Source organism: Ambystoma mexicanum, chromosome 2q (assembly GCF_040938575.1).
Source record: "Ambystoma mexicanum isolate Mex_15411 chromosome 2q, UKY_AmexF1_1, whole genome shotgun sequence".
NCBI lineage: Eukaryota > Metazoa > Chordata > Amphibia > Caudata > Ambystomatidae > Ambystoma > Ambystoma mexicanum.
The window spans coordinates 1220350698-1220362244 of NC_090924.1; positions in this window are offsets into that span (position 1 = coordinate 1220350698).

An 11547-nucleotide genomic window follows, 5' to 3' on the forward strand; every position below is an offset into this window, starting at 1 on the left:
TAAAACATCTGAGAAAGACCAGAGGAAGGGATACATTCCCCCGACATTGAAAAGTAAAGCCAAGAAAGGTCAGGAGAAGGCAGACATTCACCCTGGTGCTGTGAACTTTGAAAGTAAAGCCATGAAAGGCCAGCAGAAGGGAGTAATCACCCCCGGTGCTGTGAATTGTGAAAACAAAGCCAAGGAAGGTCAGGGTAAGGGAGTAATTCCCCAGGCATTGTGAAATCATGAAACCAAGTAAACAGAGAGTCCAGGGGAAGGGCGTCATTCTCCCTGGCTTTGTGTGGGGAAATCACTTTGAGCCAGACATCAGTAGGAGTGAGTCTCTTGGTAATTGAGTTTACAAAGAGGATCAAACCAGTAATCCAGGGGAAAGTAGTCATTCCCCCTGGAGGCAAGAACATATCAAGTTTTGATGCAAAGCAAGCAATCCTTTCTTTTGAAGTATTTTGGCCAGGGAAAGGGAGTCATTCTCCCTAGTGAGAAACTTGCAAACCGAACTGTGCCTTCAAGTCCAGGAGGAGAGAGTCATTCTTCTAGATCAAGAACATTGGTACTACTTTAGTTCAGTCATAAGTGTAAGGGACATAGATATGGACATATGACACAGGATAGTGGACTATTTTTAGTTGGAATAACATCCTGACTGAGCAATTAGCACTTTTAGTTGATCTAGGTAAGCCCCTTATAGATATAGGGAAAGATAGGTTTTCTCTTTATTTTGATCTTAGATAAAATTCTTTAGCAATCACTATGCCATGTGTGTCAGTCTCCTCCTTCTTACAGTGGAAATCCCTGCTGACAGGACTGGCTGGCAGGGTGTTTCTAGTCTGTTCCTCATGTGTTTATGATCTCTTTCTCTTGGACAGTTCGGTTTCTATTACTTCAATTGTAAATTCAGTGGGAAATGTCACTACCACTGCCAGGCAGTCCTGGGTCATGCTCTTGTGTGGATTGTGGCACCATGATTCACCACAGAACAAAGAGCTTGACAGCAGAAAAGTTAAAAGGTGATTCAGAAGTGGAAGCACAATTTACTTTGCCAATTAAGGCACCTGTCCTGGCTGATTGTGGCACAAATGCGTGAGTTAGTCAGTAAGTGAAGTTTGTTCTAGGACAAGAAAGGGGGAACAAACACATGCAGTGGTGCTAGTAAATGGTATAGGGGTGTGGGTGTGCATTCATTCTGGGTCGACTACACCATTATTGATGAAACAGTCTGGCTACGCAATTTGAAATGTACAGACATAAAGCCTCCCAACGTGACGGCAAATGCTTATAGTGGTGTGCACATAGAGATTGTGGAGGGTTTTCAAGTTGAATTGAAATGTAAAGGTAAGAGGACTGTGTCCAGTGTATATGTGTCCAAGAAAGGAGGTTGTTTGCTTGGTTGGTACAAACAAAGTGAGATTGGGATGTTCATTGACATCTTTATTTGTGGGCTGTTGTTGCAGTGAAGGGAAGATGGGCAGTTAGGCCATAGGAACCATACAGTGAAGCCTTTAGAGACTCTCTGGGATTCTTAAAAAAAGAAATCACAGGATAAGACTTAAGGAGTGTGTAATCCCTGTGGCAGCTATGATGATGAACACACCAATAGCCTTAAGGGAGGAGGTTATAACCGAGATCAAAAAGTTGGAGAGTGAAGAGGTAATATACATTTTGGAGGTGTCTGAGTGTGTATCGCCTATGGCAGTAGCCAAGAAGGTCAATGGTCATGTGAGCCTCTATGTTGATCTCAGAAGTCTAAATTGTTGTGTGGTGGTTGATGAATTCCAAATCCCCAACATAGGGGAGCTTGTAAGTAAGGAACCTGGATGTACAAGTGTTTAGTACACTGGACCTAGCTTTGGCTTACCATCAAGTGAAACTTTATCCCAACTCCAGAGACTGGACCACATTCATTACTCATGAGGGGCATATCGGTTCACATGTATGCCTTTCGGATTAGTCTATGCGGCCTCTGTTTTGTGACTTGCTGTGAAAGCTGGGGCCATTGCAATAGATCGGAGTCTGTTGTTTCTTTTTGTTGGAGGAGGCGGAGCACTTTCAAACAACACTGCCTGGCGGAGCCTCGGCGGAGTCTCGGAGAGTGTTTTTTTGTTACTTGCTGTAAAAGCTGTGGCCATTGCAATAGACCTGAGTCTATTGTTTCTTTCTGTTGGAGGAGGTGGAGCACTTTAATACTACATCGCCGGGCGGAGTCTCGGCAGATTGGCGCAGAGTGTTTTTTGATTTGCTGAGATAGCTGTGGTCATTGCAATAGACCAGAGTCTGTTGTTTCTTTCTGTTGCAGGAGGCAGAGCACTTTAAAAAAATATCACCTGCAGGAGCCTTGGCGGAGTGTCACAGAGTGTTTTGTGATTTGCTGAGATAGATGTTGCCATTGGAATAGACCAGAATCTTTTGTTTCTTTCTGTTGGAGGAGGCGGAGCACTTTAAAACAACATCGCCTGGGACTCTCTCCTGAACCTTTGAGAGAAACCGGTACATTGGTCTCCCCATGTGCGTGGGGATAAACCCGCTGTTAGTCTCCCTGTTGAACCATTCATGAGAACTGCCATGGACTCTAGCTTGCAGTGGATGGAAGAACTGGCTTATGGTGTGTTTGTTTGGGAACTAAACTAACTGAAAATGTAACCACGCCCTATTGGGGCTACAGATTCACCGTTGTTGATCAACATAAACCATGACATGGCCAAATGGGGAGTCACTACCAATTCATGGGCCAGGGAAAGTTACAATGATGAAGAGTTAATCAGGGTGATGCCTGCCCAGCTATCCTCATCAAAGACTCCGCACCCACCTTAGCCCCCTTCCTTACAGCATTTATTAACTCTTCCTTCCAGTCAGGCCATGTTCTGTCTGGACTTAAGGAAGCTTGGGTACGCCCACTCCTCAAAAAACCCTTGCTCGACCCAACAGTCCCTGGGAATTACAGGCCCATCACCACTGTACCATTCCTGCTCAAAATTCTGGACAAAGCAGCATACCTGCAAGTCCAAAGGTTCCTGGAAGATAACTGTCTCCTCGGCCTGCGGCAATCTGGATTCCACCCACAACACGGCACCGAAACAGCCCTCCTAGACTTAAAGAACCAAATGGACGATCTTAGAGACGCAGGCAAACCTGCTCTCCTATTGCTCCTGGATCTATCCGCGGCCTTTGATCTGGTTGACCAGAACCCCTTGTGCCACCATCTAGCCACCCAAGCCAACTTCTCCCCCAAAGCCTGTCAATGGATTACCTTCTTAATCCAAGAAAGGGCCATGAAAGTCTTTTCTGACTCAGCCTCCGCCACCCCCAGCCTCCTCACCTGCGGTGTCCCTCATGGTTCTTGTATCGCGCCTATGCTTTACAACCTCTTCACAAGGCCCCTGTTCAGAATACTTGATTCCCTTGGCATATCGTATAGCAACTATGCCGATGACACTCACGTACTTATCCTACTCACGGGCGATTACCTAGCAGACACCAATACCCTTACCACTATCTATTCTACCATCCAATCCTGTATGGCAGAGAACTGGCTCTGCCTCAATAGTGAAAAAACTGAACTCCTCCTCACAGGGTCACCCTTCACACTGGGCAACCTCAGGGATCAGTACGCCTCCTTCACCATTGATAGCATTCCTGTCAAGGTCTCTAACCATGTGAAGACACTTGGAGTCTACCTGGACTCCGACCTGTCCATGGATAACCAGGTAAATGCTATCGCCGCCTCCTCAGCCTACTACTCCAAAATCCTCAATGCCACCAGGCCATTCCTGGCCTGCCATAACTGCCTCACCATTGGCAGGGCAATTATCGGGTCAAGGCTAGACTACTGCAATGCCCTTCTTGTTGGGACCTCCAACAAAAACCTGCCCAAATTGCAGCTAGTTCAAAACAATGCATTGAGGGCAGCCACAGGCACCTCAAGAAGAGACCATATCTCCGAAATCAGAAGGCAAGCACACTGGCTCCCTGTCAAAGAGAGAATTGTCTTCAAAACTCTTGCCCTCACCCACAAATGCCTTCATGAACTCGTCCCTCCCTACCTGACTAACAGAATTACCAAGCACACTGCCACTAGACCCCTAAGAGCATGCTCTGCCAAAACGATTTTTACGCCCACAATGCGTAAGCTGCGTGCTGGTGGCTCCAGCTTCCCCACCCAAGCAGCCACGCAGTGGAACGCACTGCCACCTCACGTAAGACTTATTGAGTCGCACCTAGCCTTTCGCAAGGCTATCAAATCTAGACTCTTTGTCTAAATTGCCTCTTCCCTCACTATGAATCTGTATCAGTCATTTACTGCATATGTGCTTGTTACTGTGTAACCATGAAACCACGGGCACATGCCTGGAAATTTTAAGTCCGTTCATCTTCTGTAACAGTGCCTCGAAGCCTTATGGGCTGCAAGTGCGCTTGACAAATGCAAATAAATAAATAAATAAATACATAAATAAATAAATAAATAAAGCGTGGGCTTGCACTCTCTAACCCCCCTGTTACTTCAATTAAAGCGACCCAGGAAGTTGATGCAAAACCATGTCCTCCGCTAGCCGACATGGTCCCCGGCAATAAAGTGCCGATCCACAATCTTGCATGATCTGAACTTATCACTAATGAGTGGTTGACTAATGAGTCAACCACGTGACATGCCTGACACAAGCAGTCTTAATTCTCTTGCTATGTTTGATGCACTGGAGAACCTTCTCATGAACGTACTCTCCCGCAACTGAAGAAATACTGTCCCACACTACCAATGAAGACCTTAAATACACTGCTCTAACACGAGCTGTAACGTCTCTGGAATCACTACACCAGGCACAGGTAACTCAGCTATCAGAAATTTGGGCAAACTTCGCACAGCTGCGGTCTCTGCATCAACCCCCAGAGCAGTCGTTATTACCTCAGAAAATACCTGATGTCACTACGGCTTCCTCTGCTGAATACACTGAATACATGGCCTCATGTGCTCCTGTAGCCTGTCATTCTTATATAAAAAGGTGAGTCATTTGCCAAGCCAGAAAGTATGGGAACAATAATCAAAAACAAACTTACATTTTACCGCCAATATAACTGTTGGAGTTGGTCCAGGTGGGGTGTTCTCTGTCTTTTGCGGACCAGGTATTCACAATAAAAGCTCTATGTCCATACAGCCAGCAATTACTAGCTTGGATAACCTCGAAGAATCGCCCCACAAAACAGAGCAGTGGCTAATGAGGAGTGAATGCCTCTGCTAACAAGCCTCATGGTCCCAGTCAGGAGAGCATAACGGGGCCTCCCCCTTGCCCTCAGCATATGCACGTTGAAAAGGCATTACAAAAGAAAAGCCTTTTTCGGAAAGAACCATATGATTATCTCAATTGGACACAGGTTATGGAGTTATTTAAATCTATCATTCCTCTGTGAATTATCCGCCCAGATGATATCAAAATCGTATACCAATGTGAAGACGCCCAAGATGTAACTTCATTGGTCTACTTCTTTCCCGATGGGATGCTAGACTATGCTATGGAATCCACTTTGTTACTTTGCTAAACAGTTCCAGACCTGACCGCCCATGATGGTAGAGGAATGCTATCTATGGATGATCATCAGCCCATTTCATCAGCCCATGAAGTTCCTGCTGCCAATAGAGCCATTGATGCAGCACCTCGAGGCCTGGGGGGAGCTTCACAGGATCCTGGCAATTATGCAGACCACTGGGAATGGCTAGCTGGTCTGATACAGTAGCAGTATTAGCAATGTCCCTATTACCATATTCTGTGCTCTAAGGTGGAACACTCGAGGCCATTCCCACCTGTTTGATCAGGATGGTCTGTTTGACCATGTTGATGGGTTCACCATAATTGCGCTGCAGGAGACTTGGATAGTTGACCCCATTAGTCATGGATGGTTGGACCATCATTCAAAAACGGCTACTAGGGGGAAAAAAGGGAAGACCTAAGGGTGGTCTGTTAATTGGTGTAAAAAAACATTGATGTGTACGGAAGTTCAATGTTCTTTGAATATTAAGGCTGGCAAGATGACCTCTATAGACACTGTGGAGCAGAAAGACAATTTCATCATCGCAATAGATGACGTTCCATACACCGGACCCCATGTGGCAGTTCTTGAAGAGTTTGAGGAATGGCTTGATGCTGCCATTATTAACATTCTCATTATCATGTGTGGTGACTTTAATTCTCGTATACCGAGTCATGGCAACCAAGAGGAGATGTCTAATGAACCATCTCAATCCAGTCAGGTTGAAGGATCCAGGCTTAACCATACATGTCCTTGTTTAATTGATTGGGCTACTCTGTTATATTCATGAGGGTTTACTATGATGAACAGAGCTCGACCGTCTGACTGCCCTGCACAATTCACAAGGTCCTCTGCCACTAGCTCCAGCATCATAGACTATGAGCCTCATTACGACTCAGGCGGTAAGGGTTTTACGACGGCGTAAACAGCGCCGACCATTACCGCCTGAGTACGAGGTCCCTTAGCGCCATGGCGGATTTAACACCCGCTTTTAGCAGGTGTTAAAATCCATGGCGCTAAGGGACCATGGAGTTAATTACGCCACCGTAATTTACGGTGGCGTAATTAACACCTTCCCCACTCCCATTATGCCCTATGGGGCAAAAATGGGAATGGGGAAGGGTAAATGGGGATTGGGGACTTACCGCCCCGCCAACCTCGGAATGGGGCGGTAAGTCCGCCAACCACCATGGCGTAAACGTAGTTTACGCCATGGTGGTAAAGTCACGGCCCAGGCGGTAACTTACCGCCTGGGTCGTAATGAGGCCCTATGTATTTGCTGTGAACAATCCATCATTGATAAAAGACATAATTCAAACTCATGAGAGCGAACATTTGCCCATTGTACTGAGCCTCAACATAGAACAATGTAAAATTGATACCCAAAATAGCGGGGACAGTCTCCTAAAACACTGCCATCACTCACATAAAATGGCACTCCACCAAACTTGAAGCAGCTTCAGCGATAGCTCATTCTGTATTTGGACAATTGTGCACTCATAATCCATCTTAATCAATGAGATACCAAAGTGCATAAAGGCCTTTGTGCACTGGCCAAATATGAGGAGTGCGTTTGAGCCATCAATCAAGCTATTTTCCTCAAAGGAAAGCGTAACAAAAGACTGGCCTCCTAATTGGCCTCCTAATTCGGGAAAAACCATAAGCACAGTTACGATAAACTGTTCACCGACAATAAAAAATTCATGCATAGAGAGTTTCGCAGTTTGGCTATATATAAGACGCCCATGATGAATATGGTCATGAGTGGAGAACAATAAATGCAAACTACAGCAAGTGGCTCCGACAACATCGGCATGTGTAAAATGGAAGACCCTAGTTTGGAGTGTCCAAACTAATGACCGCAGAAAATTCTGGCAGATCATCAGCAAACAGAATAAGATTAGCGCATTTATAATTAATGGTGTCCAGGAGGCTGGCTGGATTGCCTACCTTAATGATATGCTCGGCGGCACCAATCTGGATCAATCGACTATTCCACTACATTCATGAAGTGTCCAGTCTGATCAGCCAGAGCAATTCATCATGGGCCCGGTCCCTGATGAGCTGTGCAATCTTCTGATAAAATCTGACTTTGAACTGTGTTCCATTGTTTTACACCATCTGTTCTCCTGCATTGCCACCACCCAACTGCTCCTGCCGTCATGCCGAGACAGTGGGCCTCATTATGAGTTTGGTGGTAGCCATGGAGCTATTAGCTCCATGGCTGCCGCCAAACAGGGCTTCTTTACCGGGTTCCGTGAATGGGGAATTATCGGGCCATTCTGAGTTCGGAGGGCCCGGTAATTCCTCCGTCAGGGAACCCCGGCCCAGACCTTTCCCATTCCCATTTGAGCCCCCATAGGGCTCAATGGGAATGGGAGAGGGAGCTAACAACGGGCCGATTACGACCGGCCCGTTGTTAGCTCCCTGTTTTTGCCAGGCGTCTTTACAGGGTCCCACAAGGGGACCTCGTAATCGTGCGGAATGGTGTTAACGGGTCCGCATCCATTAGCAGAACCCGTTAACCCATTCCGCACGGGTCGTAATGAGGCCCATCTTGGTACCAGTATTATAGAAGGGCCCGCATACAGACCCAAGTAACTATCGACTTCTGGCTATGCTGGATGTTCCCTCTAAAATATTTGCAAAAATGTTGCTCGAGAATTTAACAAGCTGGGCTGAGATGTCTCATATAATACCTTGGAATCAAACTGGGTTTTGCAAGGGATGCTCCACATCAGGCAATATATTAGCTCTTATATTAGCTCTTATTACTATAATTCAACAGGCTTGGAAGGTTCGTAGATGCCCTATACTGTGGAGTTTGTTGACTACAGTGCTGCATTTGACACTGTTGCCTGTGAAAGGCTACGGTGTAAGCTGCTAAATTGGGGTATCCCCACAGGCCTACTGAAAATGGTTATGAAGTTGCATGAGGAGACACGTGTCAAAGTGCGGCTAGGGAGCAATGGTGGTACATCTTGCCGGATCAACACAAAAAAACATCCCAAACAGGGCTGTACACTGGCCACACTGCTATTTAATCTGTACTTATCTGACATGGGGCGAGCCCTAACCAATGCCAGATGTTTACCTCCTCGCTTGGGTAATCAAGAAGTTCATTGGTTCGACTGTGCTGATGATATTGTTAGCCTTGATCTTACACCATGTTGCTTGCAGCTTGCACTTCATAACCTCCTCTCCTTCTCTGCAGGTAATTCCCTAAGAATAAACACCCCAAAAACTAAAATCATGGTGTTGAAGCCACCACATAGAAAAGTGGCACTCATTGCTTGGAACCTTAAAGGGGCTTCTATTGAAATTGTGAATGAATACACCTATTTGGGCATCGTGTTTGATGCAAAATGAGCTTGTCTTCCCAATTTGAGTAAGCTAAAAGTCTGCAGTACTCAAATTTCAGGTGCCATCCATTCGTTTGTCTACGAGAGCGGTGGATACTCAGTGTGGCCAAGTTGTATTCGATGAAGATTGCACCCATTATTTGTTATGCTCCAGCAGCATGGGCACTAGACGCTATCTCTAGAATTGAGTCAATGCCCCCCTGGTTATTTCGATTACCACTACATGTGTCACCATGCTGAGGGTAATACTCTCATGGATCTGCTGTATGAGGTGTTCCACACAAAACCTTATTACATCAAATCCTCCTCACTCTTTGCCCTTAAACATCTGTCTGAGATATGGTTTTGGAAACTCAGAATGGATCCACTGGAAATTAATCTTGGTGGCCAATATAAACAAACTATAAGGTCACGGTTGGACAGAAACATCCATGAACAGATGATAGTTGATTTAACCTCAAAATCAACTGCAGAGTGCCTCTTCCCATATATATTGGAAAGACAGCTAACGCCAAAGTATATTCAGAACTTCATCAAAAACCATCTGGTATGGGTAATTGTAATTGGTTATTTATAATTTACTTAATACCCAGAGATTTCTAAGTGCGAGCGCAGAGATTGAACCTGTGTTGCTCTGCATTGTCTTGCTTCCAAGGCGAGTGCATTGCTCCTGAGCTATCCTTCCGGTGATTACATGGGAGGATAGCCGCCGGGACCCAGGGTCTACCTACGCATTATATGTAATGCTGTCAAAACATTTGAGACAACTGGTCACTGGCAGAAAGCAGAAAGGAACCTAAGACTCTGCCGGTTTTGCGGCAAACCGGCAGAGTCTAATCTGTGCATCATTTCCTCCTTGAGTGTGGTGAAATGGCAGTCCTGTGGCGGAAAGCAATCATAGCTTCTAGCCTTCAGCTGATAGTAAGCACCAATGAGCTTTGGGACCTATTCATGTCTGGGTATCATGAGGGATGTATAATCTATTTCTCCAGGCTATGGTATGACATTTTTGACATAATAGCAATAATCGAAGCATGAACCAACAGTGCATTGTGATTTGCATGCTTGATGCAATGTATTAAAAAGTTAATAATTTAACTACATAATAATAAAATGTTTTTAAACAAATTAAAAAAAAAGAATAGTGTACTTCCAAGGTGATGTGTTGGTGGCTGGGTCCAGTGTTGACAAACATGATCAGAGGCGTGAACGTTGTGCCGAACGTTTTTAAGCTAGTCTTGCCTCTTGTTTATAGTTGATTTGTTCTACACATTCTACTTTGGAATGAGTGGCTGAGTTGGAATGTGGTGAGGCGTTGTGATTCAGATTGAGAGCGGTTAGACTAGAGTGCAGTGAGAGGACTGTCTCAGCTGGGTGCCTCTTGGATAAGGAACTTACCAGCAACTTAAATAAAGAGGTATCCCATCAAACGCCATCTGTGTTCTATTATAACAGCAAGCCGTCACAAACTTGAATGCATGTACTTCATACACCTAGGTTCAGATATTTAAATGAGTGCTTTGAATCAAGTATCCACTTTTAAGCACATGGGGATGTTGTGTCCAGGCCTGGCGTAGTGTGGGCCTGGGCCTGCATGCAGTGAGGACCTGTGCGTAGGCCTCAGTGGCGCAGCTTTAGCAGGAGAGGTTAATGAGGGACACACACGTATGTTGCGGACTTCCCCGGAACTGCCTCCCATGCTCGGGGGCGGGGCCTTTATTCATAAGCCCTGCGTCACCGCGTAGCGGGACGCCGGGCGGAAACACAACATTCCTCCTTTATTCTAAAATGAACAAAACAACATTGCATCAGTGACTCGATATCAACCATGGGTTAACACATTTACTGCTAACAGGGTGCCTCCCGTCTGTTCTAGTCCTTGGGAGCCCAAACCGAACATACATAGTCTTTCAACCAAGCTGGTGGCCGGGTGGCGCCTCTCAGACTATAACCCCCACCCTGTGACCTGGCTCCCAATGTCTCACGGGGTGCCTCACCTTCAGTGTCCTGCTCACCCATTTCAGGTTCACTCCACAACTCCCATGCTCCGTCATCTGCTCTTTCCTCTTCATGCCGAGATACAGCTTCGTCACCGTCCGGTATGGAGGTGTCATCACCATGCCGCATTGCATGTCACGCGTTGGTGTCCTTTTTGTGCTGTTAACATGGTTCCTTGTTTTTCACTGATGATCCATGGGGCTGGCTCATATCGGGAGTTCAGTTTGGATTTAGTAGGATTGCGCAGCATGACCACTTGGTCACCCACAACGATTTTGCTCTTCTCCTGGTGCTCATATACTCATTAGCGTCTGTTCTCCGTTTTTCTATTCGTTCATCGTCAATTCTGTCCGGGCTTCTGTTAGGGATGTGCGGTATAGAAGATTGCAGTAACGTGCCAAACATTAGGTCTGCTGGGGGAATACCAGTTGTGCTGTGTGGTGTCACTCTATAATTTCGCAGGAAACGGTATAAGTCGAGTTTCCATGGGCTAGCACTTGCTCTCGATATTCTCAGTACTTTATTTAGTGTCCTCATAAATCGTTCCACATCTCCGTTTGCTTGTGGCCAATGTGGCATAATGTGGTGGTATCGTTTAGATCTTGCAGGTAATGTTTGAATTCTTCGCCTTGAAATGGAGGGCCATTGTCGCTCTTTATTCTTGTGGGCA